The sequence below is a fragment of the Dendrobates tinctorius genome, unplaced genomic scaffold (genome assembly GCF_039654945.1).
Source record: "Dendrobates tinctorius isolate UK_male_01 unplaced genomic scaffold, ASM3965494v1 ptg000127l, whole genome shotgun sequence".
NCBI lineage: Eukaryota > Metazoa > Chordata > Amphibia > Anura > Dendrobatidae > Dendrobates > Dendrobates tinctorius.
In genome coordinates, this window is record NW_027361795.1 from 11,118,941 (window position 1) to 11,142,386 (window position 23,446).

At 46.7% G+C, this 23,446-nt stretch overlaps 1 protein-coding gene across 4 annotated transcripts in view; it reads right to left on the minus strand.

Annotated features, from left to right (window-relative positions):
• LOC141047417 (uncharacterized) overlaps positions 1 to 23,446 on the minus strand; it is a 143,343-nt gene that overhangs the window by 107,867 nt on the left and 12,030 nt on the right. Inside the window, exon 2 of one of the 4 annotated variants that reach the window (XM_073542500.1) lies at positions 21,355 to 21,462. The exons of 2 other annotated variants lie outside the window; for them this stretch is intronic. The gene's annotated coding sequence lies outside the window, so the exon portion shown is untranslated. Of the gene's footprint in view, positions 1 to 21,354; positions 21,466 to 23,446 lie in introns of all 4 variants that reach the window. One more of the 4 variants, XM_073542499.1, reaches the window with a different exon arrangement.

Below are 23,446 nucleotides of genomic sequence, written 5' to 3' on the forward strand. Positions count from 1 at the left end.
GAGTTTTTGCAGAGTCAAAAGTAAGAAAAGGTTGAATTCTAGAAAGGTTTTTGAGGTGCAGATGACAAGAGCGAGCCAGTGATCGAATGTGGGGGGCAAAGGAAAGCTCGGAGTCAAGTATGACCCCAAGACAGCGGGCATGTTGCTGGGGAGCAATAGTGGAACCACACACAGAAATGGCAATGTCGGGTATAGGTACATTAGTAGAGGGAGGAAACACAAGGAGTTCAGTCTTTGACAGGGTCAGTTTCAGATATAGTGAGGACATGATGTTAGACACAACGTTTAGACAATCGCCAGTGTTTTCTAGAAAGGCTGGCGTGATGTCAGGAGAAGAAGCGTATAATTGGGTGTCATCAGCATAGAGATGGTACTGGAAATCAAATCTACTGATTGTTTGACCAATAGGGGCAGTGTACAAGAAGAGGAGGGGGCCTAGAACCGATCCTTGATGAACTCCAACAGTAAGGGGAAGGTGAGAGGAGGAGGAACCGGCAGAAGATACAGTAAATGAGCGGTCAGAGAGATAGGAGGAGAACCAGGAGAGAACGGTGTCCTTGAGGCCAAAGGAACGGAGCATAGTGAGGAGGAGCTGATGATCCACAGTGTCGAATGCTGCAGAGAGATCCAAGAGAATTAGCATGGAGTAATGACCATTTGATTAAGCTGTTAGTAGATCATTAGAAACTTTAGTGAGGGCAGTTTCAGTAGAGTGTAAAGAGCGGAAACCGGATTGGAGAGGGTCGAGAAGAGAGTTATCAAAGAGATAGTGGATAAGACGGGAGTGGACCAGGCGTTCCAGGAGTTTAGAGATGAAGGGAAGATTAGAGACAGGTCTATAGTTAGTGGCACAGTTTTGGTCGAGGGATGGTTTTTTATGTAGTGGATGTATGATGGCATGCTTAAATGAGGAGGGAAAGATACCAGAAGAGATTGAGAGGTTGAATATTTTAGTTAGGTGAGGGGTGACAGCAGGGGAAAGGGACTGGAGGAGATGTGATGGAAATGGGTCACTGGTGCAAGTGGTTGGGTGAGAAGATGCAAGGAGCCTGCTTACTACTTCTTCTGTGACTGGTTCAAAATCAAGAGAGTGAGCTAGATGCAGTGGGGGAGTGAGGACAGTACATTGTATGATGTGATTGGGAGATAATTTCCTGTCGAATCTGGTCAATTTTTTCTTTGAATTGGCCAGATCGTCAGCTCGGAGCTCCGTGGTTGGGGCGTGTACTCTTGGGTTGAGTAGAGAATGAAAAGTGTCAAAGAGACGATTCGGGTTATTGGACAGTGAGGTGATGAGGGTGTTGAAATAGGTTTGTTTGGAGAGGTGAAGGGCAGTGTTGTATGTTCTAAGCATAAACTTATAAAGGATGAAATCTTCGTGTAGATTGGATTTTCTCCACAGACGTTCGGCGCACCTGGAGCACAGCTGCAGGAAACGTGTTTGCAGGGTGTGCCAGGGTTGTCGCCGTCTGTGTTGTGTTCTATTTATAGGAGGTACAAATTCATCCAGGGCACTTTGAAGTGTCTCATTGTAATGCTTCAATGCACAATCAGGACATGAGAGGGAGGAGATAGGGGCCAATGATGACTGCAAGTTCTTCATAAGTTTCTGGGTGTTAATGGCCTGTATGTTTCTATAAGTATGGACAGTGGGGGTGACCTGAGCGGCCTGGCAGTTCTTGATAGAGAAAGAAAGAATATTGTGGTCAGAGAGCGGGAGAGGGGAGTTTGCAAAATCATCCACTGTACAAAGCTGAGAGAAGACCAAGTCGAGGGAGTTTCCGTCTTCATGCGTTGGAGAATTAGTAAGCTGCGAAAGGCCAAATGAGGAGGTTAGAGATAAAAAGTGAGTAGCAGATGGGGAGAGGGGAAGAGCAATGGGGATGTTGAAATCTCCCATGATGAGGGTAGGGATGTCACAGGAGAGAAAATGTGGAAGCCAAGTGGCAAAATTATCCAAGAACTGATGGGAGGGGCAGGGAGGACGATACACCACCGCCACTCGCATGGAGAAGGGGGTGTAGAGTCTGACGGCATGAACCTCAAAAGAAGGGAAGACTAGTGAGGGTAGTTGAGGGATAACCTGAAAGGTACATTTTGGTGATAGGAGCAGACCAACGCCTCCACCTGCTCTATTGTCTGATCTTGGGGTATGAGAGAAGTGTAGTCCCCCGTATGAAAGAGCAGCAGCAGCGGGAATGTCTAACTGCTGGATCCAGGTTTCAGTAAGAGCCAGGAGGTTAAGAGAATTAGAAAGGAAAGAGCCATGAGTGAAGGAGAGTTTGTTACACACTGAGCGAGATTTCCAAAGTGCACAATTAAGAGAGACAGATGGCATGCAAGGAATATTACTAAGATTAGAGGGGTTTCTGAGTGTAGCAGATGGGGGGGTTTGACTTTCTATAACATGGGGGACCAGGGTTGGGAGCAATGTCTCCTGTGACTAGGAGAAGGAGGATAGAAAGAGTGAGCAGATGGTTAAGTGATTTGTGAGAGCGTCTCTTATGTTGAATGGTGGGACTGACTGGATCTGTACAATTTAACAATGTGAAAAGAGCGTGAGTGCTATACATAGGAAAGGAAAGGAGCGAGGGGCCGATATGGATGGAGTGTAGAGAGTTAATACCAGGGCGGTGGATGTGCGTGAATGCAACGGCCAGGATATAAATTACAACAAATATATACCATATGCATTTGTGTATGCCAAATGTACAGGGAGTAGATGTATATAAATGTCTTACCTGTCTCCTGCCTTGTCTAACTGCCATGTTATAACTGCCAGTACTTTGATACATGTATTTCGATTACATGTGCATAAATGCCCCCTGCATTTAAATTAAAGACTTTCCTGTATTTGCATATATTTAGTGTTCCAAAAATTTGAATAAAAAGATTAAAAAAAAGTTATGTTCTCCCAAATAGAATTATACCAATAAGAACTTTTTAAACAATATTTTAACCCCTTCATGACCAAGCCTATTTTGACCTTAATGACCAGGCCATTTTTTGCAATTCTGACCAGTGTCCATTTATGAGGTAATAACTCAGGAACGCTACAACGGATCCTAGCGATTCGGAGACTATTTTTTCGTGACATATTGGGCTTCATGTTAGTGGTAAATTTAGGTCGATAATTTTTGCGTTTATTTGTGAAAAAAATCAGAAATTTGGCGAAAATTTAGAAAATTTCCCAATTTTCAAATTTTGAATTTTTATTCTGTTAAACCAGAGAGTTATGTGACACAAAATAGTTACTCAATAACATTTCCCACATGTCTACTTTACATCAGCACAATTTTGGAAACAAATTTTTTTTTTTTTTTTTTAGGAAGTTATAAGGGTTAAAAGTTGACGAGTGATTTCTCATTTTTGCAACAAAATTTACAAAACCTTTTTTTTTTTAGGGACCACCTCACATTTGAAGTCACTTTGAGGGGTCCATATGGCAGAAAATACCCAAATGTGACACCATTCTAAAAACTGCACCCCTCAAGCTACTCAAAACTGCATTCAAGAAGATTATTAAGCCTTCAGGTGTTTCACAGGAACTAAAGCAAATTGGAAAGAAAAAAATGGACATTTTAATTTTTCCCAAAAAATTTTTTTTTAGCATCAATTTTTTCATTTTCACATGGGCAAAAGGATAAAATGGATCCTAAAATTTGTTAATACACCGATACCTCACATGTGGTCATAAACCACTGTAGGGGTGCATGGCAGGGCTCAGAAGGGAAGGAGCGCCATTTGACTTTTTGAATGGAAAATATGCTGGAATATTTAGCGGTTGCCATGTCGCGTTTGGAGAGCCCATGTGTACCTAAACATTGTAGCTCCCCCACAAGTGACACCATTTTGGAAACTAGACCCCCAAGGAACTTATCTAGATGCATAGTGATCACTTTAAACCCCCAGGTGCTTCACAAATTGATCCGTAAAAAAAAAAAAAAAAAAAAAAAAAAAGTACTTTTTATTTCAGTTTTCTCATTTTCACATGGGCAACAAGATAAAATGGATCCTAAAAATTGTTGGGAAATTTCTCCTGAGTACACCGATACCTCATATGTGGTCATAAACCACTGTTTGGGCGCACGGCAGGGTCCGGAAGGAGCGTTATTTGACTTTTTGAATGGAAAATTAGCTCCAATCGTTATCGGACACCATGTCGCGTTTGGAGAGCCCCTGTGTGCCTAAACAGTGAAAACCCCCACAAGTGACACGTTTTTGGAAACTAGACCCCTTATGGAACTTATCTAGATGTGTAGTGAGCACTTTGAACCCCCAAGTGCTTCACATAAATTTATAACGCAGAGCAGTGGAAAAAAAAAATCATTTTTTTTTCCTTAAAAATTATTTTTTAGCACGCTATTTTTTATTTTCACATGGCTAACAGGAGAAATTGGACCACAAAAGTTGTTGTCCAGTTTGTTCTGAGTACGCTGGTACCCCATATGTGGGGGGGAACCACTGTTTGGGTGCACGGCAGGGCTCAGAAGGGAAGGAGCGCCATTTGACTTTTTGAAATGAAAATTACCTCTAATCGTTAGCGGACATCATGTCGTGTTTGGAGAGCCCGTGTGCCTAAACATTGGAGCTCCCCCACAAATGACCCCATTTTGGAAACTAGACCCCTGAGGAACTTATCTAGATGCATAGTGAGCTGTTATGAATGAGTCACCGGAGGAGGAAAAAACAAAAATGCAAGCTAAGTCCAGAAAACCGGAGAGGTTGGTAGCTAGCAGATTGCAGACCCCTGAACCTATTCACAACAACTAACAGTAGTCGTGGAGCGTTCCTACGGTGTTCCTAGACGCCTCGTCACAGCCGGAGAACTACATAAGCCTAAAGAAAGAAAGGGGAAATCTAAACTGCCCCAGAGCAGACCCCAAAGCAATAGACAGCCCCCAACATGTATTGTTGGTGAAAACAGATGAAAACACAAACACAGACAGAAAGACAGGCAGAGCAAACGATGGGGCCCAACTAACTAGATAGGACAGGACAGAAAAGATGCTGGCTGCAATCCGCAAAAACCCTACCAAAAATGTTCCAACAAGTCTGATAGGAAAAACGGCCTTGAAGTCACTAGACTTCAAAATCCCTATATCAGCACTCCGATACATTCTGAAGACAGAGCAAAAGAGATTAAACCGATCAGGGACAAAAATGCAAATTCACCAAAGCCCCAGCCGGGGCAGCTGAACACAAAACTAAGCAAATCAGACAATCTCATGGAACAATAACAGAGCAAAACTTAGCTTTAGAAGACAGGAACTGAACTGGAGACCAGAGCTCAGAGCAGAGAAATCACCAGCAACCCTACAGGGCGTCGGCTGCCTTATATCCACTCAGAGATTCCTGATGTCCAATCGCAATCCACCTGTTCAGGTGACAGGTCTCTCCCATCCAAATCACTTTCACCACCTCCTTTCACCAGCAGAGGGAGTTCATCGGACATCAAAGGTGAACGAGAAAATGAGCTCACAACAGTGAGCACTTTGAACCCCCAAGCGCGTCAAAAAAGTTTATGTGTCGTGAAAATTTTTAGTGCTCAATTTTTTATTTTCACAAGAGTACCAGGAGAAATTTGACCCCGAAAGTTGTTGTCCAGTTTGTTCTGCGTACGCTGGTACCCCATATGTGGGAGGGACCACTGTTTGGGCACACGTCGGGGCTCGAAAGGGAAGTAGTGACATTATGAAATGCTGACTTTGATGGAATGGTCTGCGGGCGTCATGTTACATTTGCAGAGCCCCTGATGTACCTAAACTGTGGAAACCCCCCACAAGTGACCCCATTTTGGAAACTAGACCCCCCCAAGCAACTAGAAACTAGATGTTTGGTGAGCATTTTGAACCCCCAAGTGCTTCACAGAAGTTTATAACGCAGAGACGTGAAAATAAAAAAAATCATTTTTTTTCCACAAAAATAAATTTTTAGCCCCCAATTTTTTACTTTCCCAAGGGTAACAGGAGAAATTAGACCCCCAAAGTTGTTGTGCAATTTTTCCTCAGTATGCTGATACCCCATATGTTGGGGTAAACCGCTGTTTGGGCACACGTCGGTGCTTAGAAGAGAGGGAGCACCGTTTGACTTTTTGAATGCAAAATTGGCTGGAATCAATGGTTGCACCATGTCGCGTTTGGAGACCCCCTGATGTGCCTAAACAGTGGAAACCCCTCAATTCTAACTCCAACCCTAACCCCAACACACCCCTAACCACAGCCCTAACCCTAACCCCAACACACCCCTAACCCTAAGCCCAACCCTAACCATAACCCTAACCACAAGCCTAACCCTAATCCCAACCCTAACCCCAACACATCCCTAATTCCAACCTCAACCCTAACTCCAACCCTAACCCTAACCCCAACCCTAACAGAAAAATGAAAAAAAATTATTTATTTTATTATTTGTTCCTGCCTATGGGGGTGATAAAAGGGGGGGGGGGTTATTTACTTTTCATTCTATTTTGATCACTGTAAGAATTTATCACAGTGATCAAAATGAATGAATGGAATCTGCAGCCGGCAGGCGCACTGCGCCCGCCATTTTCCAAGATGGCGGCGCCCATGGTCTGGGACCGCGGGAGCGACAGCGGCACTTGGTAGGTACCGGGGGTGGGAGGGGGCTGTAGTCGGAAGGCGGGGTGAGCGGAGGGGGGGAGCAGATGATGACAGCGGTGACACATCGCCGCTGTCATTCAGTGGCGGGGGGCAGATCGCCCCCGTTAACCGGTGGGGGGGTCGGATCGGTGTCACCAGCCATGTCCGATGCTACTGCAGCATCGGCCATGGCTGGATTGTAATATTTCATCAATTTTCATTGATGAAATATTACTATCGCTCTGATTGGCTGTTTCACTTTTAACATCCAATCAGAGCAATCGTAGCGACGTGGGGGCAAAGCCACGCCCCCTGTGGTGAAGTACAAAGCCCTCTGTATCTGCGGGTCGGGTGTCCTTTCTGTGACCCCGTTCACCCGACCCGCAGTGGGGCTTTAAAGTCATGATGCCACATAGGAGTCACTGGTCATAATGGCACAGGTTTTCATGACGCCTATGTGGCGTCATTGGTCGTGAAGGGGTTAAATGAAAAAGGGAAATATTAATTTGAGTCATGTAATGACTGACCGTCTGCTCTCCTAATCTACAGGTCTCACACTGGTTACAGCCCCTTTAATTTAACATAAGCTCTGGAGGCAGATTCTCAGGGAGATCCGTGTCCTGCCCATAATCCTTAAAGAAGCACTCCCATCAAAGTTTTTAAAATCTTAATATGTTGCATTAACAATATTATATAACACTGTGTACTTACAATTACTAATTTTGCTCTTCTACCCAGTAAATTATTCTCTTTGCTCTCTTAGAAAAAGGAAGTTTTTGTCAGCTGTGTGAGAGATGACACCCTGCAGCAATTCCCACGATGGGTGCTAACACCCATCGAAGACATTTAACCCCTCTAATGCTGCTTTCAATAGTGACATCAAGGAGAATCAGATGGGCACCACAACGGCATTTTGCAATTTTCACTCAGGAACATCCAACACCGCTTGTTTCTGGAAAACACCCATGAAGTGAAAATCATCACTACACCTGTAAATAAATTGCAAAAGTGGTATAATATTCAAAATGGGGTCACTTGAGGGGGGAATTCTGCTTTTCTAACATTTTGGGGTTCTGTATATGGAGTCCGCAAACTAATCTAGGAAAATGTGCGCTCCAGGAGGAAAATAGCGCTGTGTCCCTCCCGAGTCTCTCCGTATGGCTAAGTAGTACTGTACAGCCACATATGGGGTATTGCCATGTTCAGCAGAATTTGTGGGACAGTTTTTGGTGCCATTTTTACCTATTTACCAGTATGAAAATGTAAAATCTGGAGCAAACAATTTCTTCAGTGCCCAATGGAATAAAATTCTGTGACACACCTGTGGGATCAATATAATCACTGCACCCCTAGATGAGAAATTTATATACAACTGTAGTGAAGATTTTAAGTCCATGGGCATTTTCCAAAAACAAGCAGCAATGGATGTTGCCAAGTGAAAATAGGGATTTTTGTGTACTCACGGTAAAATCCTTTTCTCCAAGCCAATCATTGGGGGACACAGACAGTGGGTGTTGCTTCCCACTAGGAGGACACTAAGTAAAACCAGAAAAAAAGTTAACGCCTGCCCTGCAGTATACACCCTCTCACTGGATGAGATTTCTCCAGTTCGGTGAAAAAAGCAGTAGGAGCATAAACAGTCAACAATAACCATAACCATGTCAAAACCTAATAATGCTACAGTGAGCCAATAGGCTAAACAGAGTGGGTGCTGTGTCCCCCAATGATTAGCTCGGAGAATAGGATTTTACGGTGAGTACACAAAAATCTCTATTTCTCCTACGCCTCATTGGGTGACAGACAGTGGGACGTCCTAAAGCAGTCCCTGGGTGGTGAGCATACATCTAATACCCCATGTACCTCTGACTTAACACTGTGGTACTGCCGATTGCAGGATGCGCCTGCCGAGAGCTGCATCCGCAGAGGCCTGAGAATGAATTTGGTAAAGTATGCAGAATGGACCAAGTCGCAGCCTTGCAGACCTGTTCTGCCGAGGCCTGGTGCCGAATGGCCCAAGAGGCGCCCACTTAGCGGGTAGAGTGCGCCTTAATCCCTACTGGGACAGGCGCATTCCTGACACGGTAGGATTCTTGAATCGCCAAGCAAATCCACCTGGCTAGCATTGCTTTTGAAGCAGCTAGACCCATCCTATGCCCCTCTGGAAGTATGAACAGGGCATCTGACTTGCGGAAGGGAGCCGTCAGCGAGATGTACCGTCTCAAAGCCCTAACCACATCCAGGGTCTGGAGGGTCTTGTCAATGCGATGGACTGGTGCCGTACAAAAGGAAGGCAAAACAATTTCCTCATTGAAAAGAGGATACGACTTTGGGCAGGAAGGACGGGGATGTCCTGAGAACTGCCTTGTCCTTATGAAAGTTCAGGAACGGCGGGCGGCAGGACAGGGCCGCCAATTCAGAAACTCGTCTGACGTAATTGCCACTAGAAAGACCACCTTCCATGATAGGACGGTCAGTGGCACGTCCTGCAGAGGTTCGAAAGGAGCCTCCTGTAAGGCCCCGAGAACCAGGTTAAGGTCCCATGACGCCAATGGCCTTCTATAAGGAGGCGCCACATGGGAGACTCCCTGAATGAACGTCTTGACCTGAAGTTTGGTGGCAATTTTGCATTGGAATAGCACTGACAAGGCCGAAATCTGGCCCTTGAGCGAGCTAAGCGTGAGGCCTGACTTTAATCCGGATTGAAGGAATTCCAATATGGCCAGAATGGAAAACACCAGAGGAGATCGACCATGATCCTTGCACCATGAAAAAAAGGTTTTCCAGTTACGGTGATAGATGCGCATGGACACAGGCTTCCTAGCACTAATCATGGTGGAAATCACGTCGTGAGAGAACCCAGCCTGTGCTAAAATTCAGGATTCAACGGTCACGCCATCAAAGACAGGGCCCCCAGAGTTCTGGTGGTAAATCGGGCCCTGAGAGAGTAGATCCATGCGATCTGGAAGTCGCCAGGAAACATCGGCGACCAGTTGCATCAGTTCTGCGTACCATGCCCGGCGCGGCCAATCTGGCGCGACTAGGATCACTGGTACTCCCTCTGTTCTGATCTTCTTGATGACCTTCGGAAGCAAGGGAAGATGTACGGGAGCTGGAAACGGTGCCACGACAGAACTAGGACGTCCGCTTTGATGGCGCATGGATAGAGCGATTGGGCAATGAATCGAGGAACCTTGTTGTTTAGTCTTAAGGCCATGAGATCCACATCCGGAGTCCCCCAACGATGACAAATCTGCTGAAAACCTTCCTGATGAAGAGACCACTCTCCCGAGGCAAGGCCCTGGCGACTGAAAAAAATCTGCCGCCCAATTCTCTACGCCCGGGATGTGGATTGCCAAGATGGGCGAATGGTTGGTCTTGGCCCAATGGAGGATGTGACTCACTTCGTGCATGGCAATCCTGCTCCGAGTACCTCCTTGGCGGTAGCCGTAGCGTTGTCGGTTTGGATCCTGATGGGGTGACCTGCGAGGAGATGGTGCAGACTCCGTAGAGCTAATCTGATCGCACGTATCTCCAAGATGCTGATGGGGAGAAGAGACTCTCGAGTTGACCAACGACCCTGTGCCGTGTGGTGACGAAAGACTGCACCCCAGCCCAGAAGACTTGCGTCGGTGGTTACTACCAACCATCTTACTGGGAGAAAAGACCTCCCTTAACCCAGGGAGAACTTCAGTGTCCACCACTTGAGGGCTTGTCTGATCCGCAGGAACAGAAGGAACTGACGGTTCAGGGAGAACGGGTTCCTTTCCCAAGCTAACAGAAACGCGTGTTGTAAGGGATGGAGATGAAACTGTGCGAATGGAACTGCTTCCATCTCTGCCACCATTTTTACGAGAACTCTCATGCTGAAACGAATGGAGTGAGAAACCGGTCGGGAAAGAGTCTGCGCTGCCTGTTGTAAGGCTTGGGTCTTTTCTGAAGGGAGAATGACCAACCCGCGGTAAGTGTCCAAGATCATTCCTAAAAAGGAAATCTGCTGGGCCGGTTTTGGAAAAGACTTATCGAAGTTTATCTTCCAGCCCAGGCGAGAAAGTGTATTAACTGTTATATCTACGGATTCCTCGCAGGCAGGAAGGGACGGACCCTTGATGAGCAGGTCGTCCAGATATGGTAACACCACCACTCCCCGAGAGTGGAGAATGTCCATGACAGCCGCCATGACCTTGGTAAAGACCCTGGGGGCAGTGGCGAGTCCAAAGGGCAAGGCAACAAACTGGAAGTATTCCTCGTGAATTGCAAAATGCAGGAACTGCAGGTGGGACAGGCAGATCGGAATGTGAAGGTAAGCGTCCTTGATGTCGATGGATGCTAGGAACTCTCCTTTTTCCATGGAAGCGACAATTGATCGGAGAGATTCCATTCGGAATTGCCGTACCTTGACAAACTGATTAAACAGTTTGAGATCCAGTATAGGCCGCATCGTCCCATCCTTCTTTGGAACCACAAAAAGGTTTGAATAAAAACCCTGAACCTTTAGTGATGAGGGACCGGAATGATGACTCCGTCCCTTTGCAGAGCCTGAACAGCCCGAAGGAAGCCTCTTGTCTTTTTCTTGGGGGGTGAGGACCGGAAAAAACATGTCGGTGGGGGGACACCAGCCCCCTGATCCACTTGTCGTGGACGACCGTGAGCCAGGTGTGACTGAAGGAAAGTAGACCACCGCCTACTTTGTCGGTGTCCGCCAGATACCGCAACAAGTCATTGTGTAGAAGATCTATGTGGTCTGGCTCCCCTAGATCCAGATGCCCTTGGCCTGGGCTTCCAAGAGCGGTTAGGTCTGCATGAGTCCTGGGAGCCTCTGTCTCCGCACGGGGAACGACTTGATCTGGAAGAGAAGGTAGTGGAGGACCAACTGGAATTTTTGCGAAAAGGTCGAAAACGCGTCGGCTGTTGGCTCCGAAACGGCCGAACAGCCTTTTGTTGAGGGAGGAATTTACTCTTTCCCCCGATAGTATCAGAAATGAGCTGGTCCAGTTTCTCTCCAAAAAGACGACCAGTCTTATAGGGCAGGGAAGTCAACGATCTTTTACATGTGGCATCCGCCCGCCAGTCGCGGAGCCATAGGGCTCTTCTAATGGAGATCGCATTAGCGGCAGTTTGAGCAGTGCAATTGGCGGCATCTAAAGAAGCGTCCACTACAAAGTCCGCTGCGGGAATTATCTGCCTGGCGACCCTGGTTGCCTCCGGAGGAAGATTAGTACCCTGGAAGGCAGTAATTAAGACTTCTGCCCAAGCGACCATTGCCTTAGTGACCCAAGTCGCCGCGAAGGATGGAAAAAGCGCCGCTCCTGAAGCGTCAAAAACTGAGCGGGCAAGGTAGTCAATTTGACGATCAGAGGGGTTTCTGAGGAGCCCTCTGAGACGGATAGGAGCATTTTAGAAGCAAGACGCGATACAGGAGGGTCCACCAAAGGGGACTGTAACCAATCCTTCATTAGGTCTGAAAAGGGTACTTAGTCTCAGTAGACTTTTGCCCTGTGAACAGCTTATGTGGCAGATACCTATGTTTCTGGACAATATCCTTAAACTCCGGATGGCTGGCAAATAACCTGCATACACGTTTGGTCCTCTTAAATGAGACAGTATGTGCTAGAGCGGGAATATTTTTCTCATCCAACTCGAGAATCCTGTTGACTGATTCTGTAAGAGAATCAAGCGACTCTTGGTCAGTTGGAGGATTCTGAGGGGCTGACGTGTCAGATTCGAATTCAGAGTCGTGCTCGCTGCGAACAATAGGAGAGGGAGAGCGAGAGACAGAACTCGCCGGTGCTGAAGCGCAAGCGTGACTAGGGGACGCGTCATGGGTCCGCTTTCTAGCCTGACCATCCTTTAAGTGAGTACGGCCCCTGCTGGTGGCCCCTGCTCGGGCGGTAAAGACGCTTTCTGACTGAAAGAGGCCTCCCGGAGGGAGTCTATAGCCTGGGTCAGTGACTCCACCAACCGTGACAGGAACGCAGCCCACTCAGGGGGACTAATCGCAGGAAGCCCCGCAGCAGCAGCGGCGAGACGTCAGAGCGCAGCCCGGGTCGCAGTCCGTGCATAACGGATTAGTCTGGGCACTGGGCAAGGCAGTCTTGCAAGTGGTACACACAGTAAAAAACGCAGTGTGCTTCTTAGCAGCCCATTTAGCCTTCTTAGATTGAGATAGCGCTCCTGAAAGGGTTAAAGGCAGATTCTGGGCTGCAGCTGCAGGGAAAGTTCCGGGAAGGGGTTAAGCTTTGTTCTGAGGGCAGATGCAGCTTACCCCGGTCCTGTGCCGAGTCCCCGGGAGGAATAGCGGTGACCCTGTGGTCTCACCCGGTATCCGGCAGAGTGCGCGCCTCACAGCCTATTTCCTGAGCAGGCTAAGGTAAACTTCATGGCCCCCGAGATTAGGATTGTGCCTCGCGTAAGGCGCCAAGGAGGGGGGCGGCGGCGCTAGCGTGAGCGGCGCTATTCAATTTGCGGCCTAGTAGGCTGGAAAAGCCGGGGACTCTATTTTTGGCCTACCCGCTGTAGGCGCCGAGAGCAGGGAGGGGGCGGCGCTATTTAAATTGCAGCCTAGTAGGCCGGAAAAGCCGGGGATTACATTTTTGGCCTACCCACGCTGGAGGGGGGGGCCGCAATGGGGCGCTGGAGCACGGCTGCTGAAACAAAGTCAGCGCCTCTCCCGGGGACCAGGACCCGACCCCATACCTCTACTCCAGTGCTCAGGCCTGCCGTCGCTGTCCGTGCCATCCATGCACATCTTCTGATCCTGGGCTGAAGTAGCAGAGCTGGAGGAGTTCTTAAAGGGGTATGCACAATCGATCCACCCTATAGGTAGGGGGATGGAGAGCTATGGGACTGATTCATGGCATTTGGAGTGCTGTAGGCAAGGTCCTCCGCCAGTATCCATGCACTCCATGCTGAGCTTGCCCTCATATCCGTCCACCGAAAGGAATCATCGTCAGAGGAATCAGCCCCATTCGTCGCAGGAAAGTGTACGGGGAGGTATACTCCGAGTGCTTGCCTGTTGTTGGTTCGGGGGAGAGTGGGCCGTAGAAAGTAACCATCGCCCGCTTCACTCCGTTAATTAAAAAATAAAAATTTACAGAAATTTCAAAAATAAAAACGGTGGGGTCTGAAACCAGACCCAAGTGCCTCCTGCACACACTAAGCAAGAACTGGAGAAATCTCATCCAGTGAGAGGGTGTATACTGCAGGGGAGGAGTTAACTTTTTTTCTGGTTAACTTAGTGGCAAGCAGCATAACACCCACTGTGTGTATCCCAATGAGGCGTAGGAGAAATTGCAAGTCTGCTATTGTAGTACGTTATGCCCAGCTCGTGCTTCTGGAGACAGCAGCACTGGTGGAGTGGGGTCCTAGGAGGTGTTCGGTGGTTTGGCAAAGATCTGACTCCCATCACAGTCTGATACGCCAAGTTTGATGGTGCGGGGGTTCCGCCGACATTTTGTGAAAGCCCGGAGCCTCCACACATCCATTGCTGCAATGCGGTGGCCTCTGGAAAAATGGCAACCGAAGGCGGCGAATGCGGAGATTGAGATCTCGCCGCCTAAGATCTATGGACGAGAGGTCGCTGCCAAGATCAGATCTCAATCTTCAAGTGGTTTCACACTAGCGTTTTATCACGCAGCGCATCGTGCGCTATCGGGCACACGCGCAATGGCGGGCGCAGTGTTTAGCGATTGCACGAGCTCATCAGCGTTTTCATGCGCTGCGCATTTTCCAGGTGTGCGCCCAGAATGCGCAAAAAAAATAAAGTTACAATCTATGGGGTCACTGGCGTGCGCGTGATCAAGCGCACGTCAACGCTTTTGCATGCACGCGATTTTAGAATGAACAATGTCTAGACACTGGTTTAAACCACCCCCTACACAAGCAACATTGTTTGGGAGGAGTCTCGATAAAAGAAGATGTCTGCACGATCAGACCACTTACTCTACAGACAGCCTGGAAGAGATAACAGCCTTGAACAAACAAGAGTCACAACTTTGGAGACAAGCTGCAGCAGCCAAAATGTGAGTATTCTTCAACATAATGTCTGCCTGTCCTTTAAAATTTATTGTGTACTCATTTTGTTTTGTTTGTTTAAATTCCAGCATGTCTTCTGGATCGGAATATTCTCCATCCCAGCAAGAACTGGCCCAAGCAGAGCGTGAGTTGAGGATCTTGCTGCCTTTGGGTAAGTATAGCTGCCTCTAGAAATGTGTAATAATTTTTTTTCTTTACAGACCTCATCATTGGACCCGGCATGTGAGGCGGAACGGCGGAAGCAGCCTAGCCAAGTCCCGGCGAGGAGACAGATTGTAAGTAGTCTTTGAATGTCCCTTTTTTTTTTTTTATTTATTTATTATCTTCCTTTTTTCCCCATCTTCTATCTTGCTTCTTTTATTTCTATTTTTCTATATTTTTCATTCTCCAAAATTTCCAAGATTACAATGTTTGTTTTTCTAGGTTCCACAACGGGATGAAGACATTTACTTGGACAACGACGCCCTGATCCGCCTGGTCCAGGAGCGTGTCCCGTTGTGGGACAGCCGTGACCAGCAGTACAAGGACACTCTGGTGACCCGGCAGCTCTGGAATGAGGTGGCCGCAGCGATGATGGATGGCTGGGACAGCGCCTCTCCAACTTCCAAAAAGGCGTTTTATAAGTATTTCCATGCTCTGTGATGCCGCATTGACTCTTATTCCTGATGATACTGTTGTGTTTCCTGCTAGACATATTCTAGCAGTAAACACAACAGTATCCTCAGGATCAACAGTGACTGCATTGTGTATTGAATTCTTTTGTGACGCCGCACTGACTTTGCCAAGTTCACTCAGGTGTGTGTGATGATACAGATGTTGCCATCAGTGCATTGTATAATGTTTTTTCAACAGTGAACAAAGTCCGCACATGTTGGTGCTCGATGAAGGACCGCTTCAACACTGATGTTCGTGCCGAGGGACAGGTTCGCAGTGGTTCAGCGGCAAGGACCAGAACAAAGTACTGCTATCATCGCGAGTTGGCGTTCCTAAGACCAGTCCTCGCCACCAGAGCGTAAGTATTATTTTTACTTTTATTTTTTTAATAATCTGTGCTTTTCTATTCCACAGCTGATGCTTCTTGTAAATGCATGATAGTAATGTTTTCCTTTCCACAGCACCTGGAGCAGCACCCTGCAACCTGTCCCGGGAGCGGTCCTTCATCGGACGACCTCGGACCCGCCCAGCCATCCGACAGCCAGGAAGCATCTTGCAGGTCAGCAACACGGACAGCTGGTGACCAAGAAGCTTGTCAATCAGGTGTTCCCCATGTTATGCGGGCACTTCCCGCCAGCGGCAGAGGGCCTCGGAAAGGCCTGGCTTGCCCGAGTTCATGCACTTGAGCGAGGCCTTTCATGCCAGCCTCAAGTCGCTGTCAGACAGAGGAAAGCGTTTTTTCACTCATGGAACGCGGTTTTACCCACATGGAACACAGCTTCCACTCTGTCGACCAGCGCCTTGACCGGCTGGAGGCCGACCTCAACAGACCAGCGCACCATTTTTTCAGTAAAATTGAACGGGGCATGGCGGAACACCTTAGTCCTGAGCAACAGCTGAATGTGTTGCAGGCCCGCAACACTGCTTACTTGCAGGCTATGCAGCAGAATCGGTACATGCAGCAGCCAGTGGTGTCATTTCCATCAGTGCCACCACTGACTTGCTACACCTCACTACCGACTTCTGCTGCATACCACTGCACGGCCACCTGCATTCCTAGCCAAGCCGGACACCACACCAATGCCGAGTGCTGCTGGACACTCCACCCCCGCCACCACCATGGCAAGCGCTGCTCCTGTCTGGAGCACCACCACCACCGGAGCACCGTCACCGCAGAACCTGCTTGGGCCACCGCCACCTATTCTCTTGTTTGGAGCCCCGCCACCACTCCTCATCATTCAAGGAGCCCCGCCACCACTCCTCCTCCTATTGGCTCCGCCACCACTCCTCCTCCTAGGTGCACCGACACCACTCCTCCTCCTAGGAGCACTGCCACCACAGAGCATCGGGGGGGGGGTGACCCACATTCCCTCTTTTACCCATCAAGGCCACGGTCTACCAGCTCAAGGCGGACGAGCAATGTAAAGCGGTCACACGGTGGAAGTCGGTCCAGGCAGGTGACTCCTGCCCCAAAGAAGCAAAAAAAAAAAAAAAAAAGACTTTGTTTGTCTCTCCCCCCTGTCCTCCTAATGTGGCTCACCCTGCCTCCAGTTCCATCCCTATGCTCCCTTCCCCCAGTACTTTTGTCGCCCCTTCCCCTAGAACCCCTTCCTCAACTTCCAGCCACTCCTCGTCTCTCCACACCCCCAAAGTATCCCAATCTTCCCCCAAACGTCATTCACAATAAAAAATTTGATTTTTTTTTTAAATAAATGTGCAATTCTGCTTTCATTCACAAAATACGGTTTGATTAATGTGTCTTTCGCCGCCTACACACACTGTGCCGTACACTTTGCGTTTTTGACACCACATAGCTCCATTACTGACACGTTTCTTGTGTCAGTCTTTGAGATATGTGTAGTCAAAAACACATGACTTGTATTTTCACCACCAGTCTCTTCAGTCTGCTAATATTGCACAGACTGAATAGAGCAGGGTTCCAACTCCAGTCCTCAAGGCCCACCAACAGATCATGTTTTCAGGATATCCTTTGTATAGCTCAGGTGATAATTGGTTCACCTGTACAATACAAAGGAAATCCTGAAAACATGACCTGTTGGTGGGCCTTGAGGACTGGAGTTGGGGAACCCTGGAATAGAGGATGGTGTTGAGTGCAAGGCATATCTATTGTTACCTTGCCAGGTATCATAAAAAGTTAATTGAATATGGTGGTTTTTTTACCATCATCATTTAACTATTTGTGAAACAAGGCAAGGGGATTCTAGATATACCTTGTAATTAACCACATCCTCTATTCTGTGTGTGTTGAATAAACTGATGACATGATGTGGAAAATACACGTCATATGTACAATACCCTGGCCTTGTATCATAAATATCACCCCTGGGCAGGTGAATACACACGAGTTTTAACCTGCAGCGTTGCTTCAATCTGCATATATTTCAAGCAGACTATAGCGATGCTGCAGTTTAACTCATATGTGTATTCTCCTGCCCATGTGTGATAACTTTCTGAAGTCAGGATGCGTTAGTTTGGGCGTCCTCACTTCAGCATGACACCAGGCCTAGGTATTGTAGAAGTTGTATAAACTTTATTATGTCTCCAGTCTGCGTTCAAACTCAAGGCACAGTGATGCTACTACAAATAATATTTATAGTCACAGAGTCATGTGTCATAAATAGTGACGATGCTAGTGCATCCCCAAATCACTATTTGTAACATCAGGCCATGTTACACAAATATTAGTTGCATTATCTCCACCGTCGCTGCTAATTGAACACACACTGTAGAGATGATAAAGGTCATACGTGCGTGTGTGTGTGTGTGTGTGTGTGTGTGTGTGTGTGTGTGTGTGTGTGTGTGTATAGTCACCTGGTCAGGAGTACTAGTAAATTCATGATGCACAAAACACAGCATCATGAATTCATTGGCACGCCTGGCCAGTTGATTATTGTATTGGAGTGTAAAAAGACAGAGTGCACTCGGTACAGGTATCAAAACAGGTTTTTTATTAAAAATACACACAAGAAAACATTTTTACACCATTTGATCTTGCCATTCCACCCGTCCTACATCTGAGTTGAAGTAGGCCGCAAATTGGTCCCTCATTTGGCCAACTTCAACGAATGATCTTAGAGGGTGCTGAGTAAATTCAGGCAATGGGTTAGGAGATGCATCATCGAGTTCAAAGTTCGGGTGCTCTCTAGCCATCACAAAATTATGTAGAACCACACAGGCCTTCACCACCTCATCCACTGTTTCCAGTTTCAGATTAATGGCTGTGCCAAGAACGCGCCATCTGGAGACAAGTATACCAAAGGCACACTCTACAGTTCTTCTGGCCCTGGTCAGCCTGTAATTAAAAACATTTTTGGTGTGGTCCAAGTCCCGGCTGGAGTAGGGTTTGAGCACGTTTTGGCACATCTGGAATGCCTCATCCCCAACCATTACAAATGGCTGTGGCGGACCTTCGGTGTTGGGAAGAGACCGTGGCATGGGGAAATTGAACTGGTTGCCATACAACCTCCGGCCCATGTCCAAGTTCTTAAAAGCATGGGAATCATTCCCACGGCCAAATGCCCCAACGTCCACTGCAACAAACATACAGTCTGCATCCGAAATGGCCATGAGTACTGTAGAAAAGTACTTTTTGTAGTTATATAGTACTCAGATCCAGTTCTTTTTGGTTTGATAATCCGGATGTGTTTCCCATCAACCGCTCCCAAACAGTTGGGGAAATTGCAGACTGTCCAGAATTTTTCTGCTATTTCCATCCACTTCTCTGCAGTGGGCAGGTGCATAAATTCTGGACAGAGAACGTTCCACAAAGCCCGGGATGTGTCCGCAACAATTCCAGACAAGGTGGATATTCCAATCCTGTACTGGAAGTGGAGTGAAGAGAGGCTCTCTCCAGTAGCCAGGAATCTGGGAAACCAAGAAAAAACAAAAATTAATATTTATGTATATGGATTTTTAAAACACACAAAAAAAAAAAAATACATGGCATAAAAATAAATCTGCAACCTTTTGTTTACTACATGGCAGAACAATAATTCTGCCAGATTTGGAATAGTACATGTCACAACAAAGAAAATTATGCAGGCATTGGTTTTGCAATACTACGTACCGTAATGTGACCAGGAGCCGTTCCTCAGGAAGAATCGCACGACGGAGCTGTGTGTCCTGTCTCCGGATGGATTGTTCAACACGAGTGAGTAAGGGTACCGTTACACTTAGCGATGCACCAGCGATCCCGACAACGATATGGATCGCTGGTGCATCGCTAAGTGGTCGCTAGTGAGCTGCCACACAGGCAGATCTCACCAGCAACATAGCAGCGGTCGGGGGTCGCTACTTACCTGTCAGACGAGCGATCCTGACGTCCTACCGCCCGCGTCCACGCGTCGCTTGTCGGCGCCACAGGAAGCCCAGCAGGAAGCTGACGACGAGAAACGGTCCAGGCCGTTCTCGCGCGACCAGCGATAACCAGCGGGGGAGCCAGTCGGAGATAAGTATCACACATAGTGATATCGCTAGCAATATCGCTGCTACGTCACAAAATCGGTGACGCTACAGTGATATTGCTAGCGATATCGCTATGTGTAACGGGGGCTTAAATCACTGAAGCTTTGTAGGGACATCCGGGTATAATCAGTAAATTTCTCCGGGTTTGCCTGGAGCTCACTGTAGATGGTGTGGAACGCTCCACGGCTCTCCCGGAGTTCAATAATCGGATGTATCCACAAACGCCGCCTATGCCGTCTTCGCTGTGTCTCTCTCTCCCTTTGCTGCTGGCAAGCAATTGCATAAGCCTGAGCCATCCTGATGTCCAGATCCAAGTTGAAGTGAAAACTCTTCCAGCGCAGATCCATGTTTCACAGAGGAAAATGCAAGCAAATGTGAATTCAGCTGTAAACAGGGTCTATATAAAGAATTCCCATAACACACGCCCACTGATGTCCCATTGGTGGAGTCTGTTGCAAGAATTTTTCAAGGATTTTCCTCCTGTGAAATGTGACACCTAGACTACCATTGCGCATAAAAAACGCAAACGCATGGAAAAACGCTTGAAAATGCATACAAACTCTGCGCTTTTTTGTCATAATGTGCACGATGATGCGACGAAAAATTGCAGCGTTTATAAGCGGTTTTTACATGTGTTTCATGTGCGCTCGAAACACTGTGCAAAACGGCGCAAGTGTGAAACTAGCCTAATATCCAAAATTGTGTCCCTTTGAGGGTGTTCTGCTGTTCTAGCACTTTGAGGACTCTGCAAGTGGTGTTCACAAACTATTCGAGTCAAATTTAAAATTCCAAAAGCCACAGTGTTTCTTCTTTGCGAGCCCCGCCACGTGTCCGAACATTAGTTTTTAAACAACTATAAAAAGGTATTGCACGATTAGGAAGAAATGGACCTCATAAATTGAAAAGTAATTTCTCCCTATTTCCCTTTACGAAAATATAGAAATTGTATTCACTAAAAGGTTGAAACAAGAGCGCAATAGGGTCTTATCCGGGTAAAATGTACAAATACTAAAAGTATTATACTCACCTTCTCAAAGAGAAAGTAAAGCCTGTATAGTATGTCAGCCTGCTGCACGTCCAACGGTCCACAGCGGAACCGCACCACAGATAATAAGGAATAAATTCTTGGACTTTAAGTGCGCTGCCAGACAAATTCCATAACCACACAAGGTTAAAAAAGTTAACCCTTTAATCCCTACGCGTTTCGAAGCATAATGCTTCTTCTTCAGGGGTTGACACATCCAAGGGTTAACTTTTTTAACCTTGTGTGGTTATGGAATTTGTCTGGCAGCGCACTTAAAGTCCAAGAATTTATTCCTTATTACCTTTACGAAAATAAACATTTGGGGGCTAAAGCAGCATTTTTGTGAAAAAACTTTGAGATTCACTTGTGGAGTCCAAAAAGGACACTACAACCCTAAATTAATTTCTTGAGCGGTGTAGTTTCCAAAATAGATTGACTCATGAGGGGAGGAGAGTTCTCGGGTTTTGCTACCTCAGGGGCTCTGTAAATGCGACTTGGCACCTGCAATATATCCCAGCCAAAAATTGTGCTCCATAAGTCAAATGTAAATTTATTCACCAGTGAGGATCCTTTTTTTCCCCCCTTTCTGTTCTCCTGATATAGCAGAGGTCAAAGATGAAACATTAGTTTCTATTAGTTTCTTCTAAAGCCACCAACTGACTGGAGCTGCTGGGGGGAAAAAAAAAATAAAAATAAAAACATTATATGAACAGAGGGAACAAAGGAAGAACATACCAACCAGCATATTTATCTACATTTACAAAGAAACATGGTTTGATTAAACATTTTTGTGAAAGATGATAAATATATGGTAATAAAATTAATTTTTAAACATGTGAACATTCTTAAATTAAGGTCTGGCAGTCCCAAACCCTTAAACTTTTTGAGCTTACTTTACAGCAACTCAGCTACAACACATACAAGGTTTGGATGATCCTGGGGGCAAAGAAGCTTCACGCCACATATTACACCGCCATTTTAAGTCTCCTAGACTATAAGAGTTTAGAAGCACTCAAGTTTCAAGGGAATCTGTCACCCCCTGGGACACTCAGGCTGTGGGCCCACATAGCGTTTTAAAACGCTCTCTAAAAACCGGATTCCTTCCCAGAAATCGCGCGTTTTTTTCTGCGCGATTTCACCGCGATTATGATCGCGATTTTGCCGCGATTTTCGCGTGCGATATTCAAGCACTTTCCAAACGATTTGAAGCATCGCTTGGAAAGTGATTGACAGGTTGGTCACACTCATCAAACATAGTGTTTGACAAGTGTGACCAGGTTTTTACTATTGAGGCTGCCTATGCGGCATCAATAGTAAAAGATAGGATGTTAAAATGCTAAAAAAAATAAAAAAAATAAAAATCGGGGTATATTTACCTTCCGCGCTGCATTCCCGGGCCACAGCGTTCCCAGTAATGCCTTGCGAGACCTGTGATGACGTAGTCTCGCGTTGCTATAGCGATCTCGCGAGACTATGTCATTACAGGGCCACGATTTTTTATTTTTTATTGTTTTTTTTACAGGGGTATGGTAACCAGGGCCTGGAGGACAGTCTCCTCTCCTCCACACCGTGGGTACCAACCGCACATGAGACGCTTAACTTCCCGCATGGTGGGCAGAGCCACATGCGGGAAGTAAGCGATTCTCATGCATTCCTATGGGTGCGGAATCGCGGCAATTCTTTGCGATTCCGCACAAAAGAATGAGCATGCTGCGATTTTTTCCGCGATGCGATTCCGCCGCGGAAAAAAGCGCAGCATTAGCACAGCATGTGCGGAATGCCATAGGAATGCATGGGGGGCGTTCTGTACACGATTTTTAAACGTTTTTGCGTCGAAAATCGTGGCAAAAACCCTTAAAAATCGCTACGTGGGCACCCAGCCTCAAGCTATTAATATGGGCATACAGGTTAAAGAATGGTTAAACTAATCTTATCTGTATGCCTCATAGCTGTGGTGTAGTTGTTGAGAAATGCACTTTTGATCTTTTATGTTTAAAAGCCTTGAGAAATCCCTGCCTACTCTCTTTTGCAAAGCCACCCCCACCCTACCCTGCAGGTAACACTACCCTGCTATGTATAGGTGCAGTGCCGTAATCCCACGCATGTGCCATGTACGTGCGTAGTTCTAGGTACCTTATCCGCACTTCTAATGGCAAGGTCTTCATTCTGCTTCGACATCGGCGAATCACTGCCACTGCGCAATGCAGACCTGATTATTGAATAAGGTAAATTTGCTGTGTCTCCAATGTGGTTAAGACTAGGAAATGAATAGCACAATACTGGATAACTGAGCAGACCCTGACAATTCTATAAGGTACAAAAAGATTAAACGACTGCTAAATATGGAAAGAGGCATTTATCTAGCGAGGAATGCAAACATTAAATTTGAGAAACTCAGCCTCTTGGACAGGGCTGTGGAGTCGGAGTCGTGGAGTCGGTGCTCATTTTGGTGGAGTCGGAGTTGGAGTCGGTATAAAATGGACCGACTCCGACTCCTAAAATATATAATAAATTGGGTACAGTAATTCAATGCAGAATGTGCTGAATATTTTTTCATAGGAATTTGGGAAAGTTATGAAATGTCCTATAAATGGCTGTTCTATTCCTGATCTAAGGCTACATTCACACACAGCGTTTTTCCTGTGTTTTT